Below are 2,297 nucleotides of genomic sequence, written 5' to 3'. Positions count from 1 at the left end.
AATCTGAATGATAAATACAGCATAAGTACAGGCGTTTGAACCTTAAAGCACCCTAGGTATGGTACACACACCTGCAGCCCAGTACTCAGGAGTCTTAAGATGGGAGAATCATGAGCTCAAGGCCTGCCTAGGATCCACCACAAGACCGTGTTTCCTGAAACAAAATGGAACTGTAATTTGTCCAAGCACTTATTAGAATACCCACTTTCCTTTTTTTTCTGTTTTCCACCCTGTGAACTGGGGTGAGCCTTTAAAGGCCGCTCTATCTGCCTCTTTCACTGCTAGAAAATGGAGTATTCGTGAAGGGACTTAGTTACCTACGAAGCACTAAGTAGACTTCTGGGCAGAACATTTTAAATAATAGGCCTGTTCCTATGCTGAAATGTCACAAAATGTTAGCCAGCTACATCTGAAATATCTATTGTAGGGTAGCTGGCTAGTTCTTGATTATTGCTCTGGTTAGGTTTTTTTCTTTTTCTTTTTTTTTTTCTTTCTTTCTTTCTTTCTTTCTTTTTTCTTTTCTTTTCTTTTTTTTGTCATTTTGACCTGAACTAGAATTATCTGGGAAGAAGAACCTTGATTGAGAAAATGGCTCCATCAGATTGCCTATAGGCTACTCTGCGGGGTATTGATGATTGATGTGGAGAGGACCATCCCACTGTGGGTACTGCAAGCTCTGGGTAGGGGGTCTTGAGTTGCATGAGAAAGCCAGCTGAACAAGCCAGTAAGCAGTGTTCCTCCTCCGTTCTGCTTCAGTTCTTGCCCTGTTTGAGTCCTTACTTTGGCTTTCCTCTATGGTGGACTATGATCAGGACACATAAGCCAAAGAAACCCTTTCATCCACAGGTTGCTTTTGGTCGTGGCATTTTTATCAAAGCAATTAAAATCTAACTAAAACAGTTATGCATTTCTTCTCATCTATAAGTGCTATTACTTCTTCCCCCAACATTAGAAAAGCATCTTATGCTCTATCAGGGGTTTCAGAGTGCAGCTCAGTAGTAGCACACTTGCCTAGCACGTGCAAGGTCCTAGGTCTCACCCCCCTAATATAATAGCAAACCATTTTGAATGTTAGAATTTTAGTATTCACTTCCACAGCACATATACTAAAATTGGAACAACACAGTGCAGATTAGCATGGCACTCGTGTAAGGATGATCTGCAGATCTGTGAAACATTCCATATTTTGCCACAATCCACGGAGTCAGAGAGGCTAGGTAACAAGGAGGGTCCATGGAGGGGAACACATGGATATCCCTGGGAAGGGGAAATGGAAGAGCTCTCCTGTGTAGACTTTGTCAGGTGGAGATGGGAAGTTGAGGCACTGGGTTGGGATGGATGGATGGATGGAGCGGGGAGAGTACTGAAAGAGATGACTGGAACAGGGCTTTGGGGTCAGGTAGAATCCTGAGGCAAGGGAAACTCCCATAAATCTACTGACCCCAGCTAAGACTCCTGGTGATAGTGGGTAGTAGCCTCACCTAGTCATCTCCTGTGATCTATCAGATTCAGATGACTATCCCGGCTGTGGTCAGAGAGCCTTCATCCAGTAACTGATGATAACAGATGTGGAGACCCACAGGCAAACATTAGGCTGAGCTCGGGAAATTCGTCTTAGGAGACAGAGGAAGGATCGCAGGAGCCAGAGGGGTCAAGGACATCACAAGAAAATCCATAGAAACATCTAACCTGGGCTCATAGGAACTCACAGAGACTGAACCAACAAGGGAGCCTGCATGGAACCGACCTAAGCCTTCTACACATATGTGACAGTTGTGTAGCTTGTTCTGTTTGTGGGACTCCTAACAGCAAGGCAGAGGGGAGAGGGAAGGGAATGGGAGGAGAAGAGGGAGGGAGGGGAACTGCAGCTGGGATGTAAAACAAACAAACAAATAAATAAAAAGAATGTCAGAACAACATATAAATTTCAGTCCTATTGCACCATCAAATAGGCGGATAGGTGGCTGAGATCATAATTCAGTGTTAGCATATGTAAGGCTCTGAAATAGATCCTCAGCATGGCCAAAGTAACAGCAATAAACCCAAATAGATGGGTAGATGGAGACCTTGAGAAGTAGAGTAAATGATCCAAGGTCCCAAGGTTCATCAAAGTCAGCACTCTTGTTGCTTTGCTCCCTTCAAGAGGAGCACTTTCTTTTGGAGGCTATTGTGTTTCACTTCTACAAATACATGTGGCTTGGTTTGGTTTGGTTTTGGTTTTTGAAGACAGGGTTTCTCTGTGTGTAGCACTGGCTGTCCTGGTATTCACTCTGTAGACCAGGCTGACTTGGAACTCA

At 44.1% G+C, this 2,297-nt stretch overlaps 1 non-coding gene across 1 annotated transcript; it reads left to right on the top strand.

Moving 5' to 3' along the window:
- The first annotated feature begins 1,082 nt into the window (after positions 1-1,082).
- Positions 1,083-1,189, top strand: LOC125389519 (U6 spliceosomal RNA). The gene has a single exon (XR_007228471.2). It is a non-coding gene; the product is annotated as a U6 spliceosomal RNA (small nuclear RNA).
- The last annotated feature ends 1,108 nt before the right edge of the window (positions 1,190-2,297 follow it).

Source organism: Myodes glareolus, chromosome X (genome assembly GCF_982192425.1).
Source record: "Myodes glareolus chromosome X, mMyoGla1.1, whole genome shotgun sequence".
Lineage (NCBI taxonomy): Eukaryota > Metazoa > Chordata > Mammalia > Rodentia > Cricetidae > Myodes > Myodes glareolus.
Note: the sequence above shows the minus strand (reverse complement) of the source record. Positions and strands in the feature narration are given on the sequence as shown.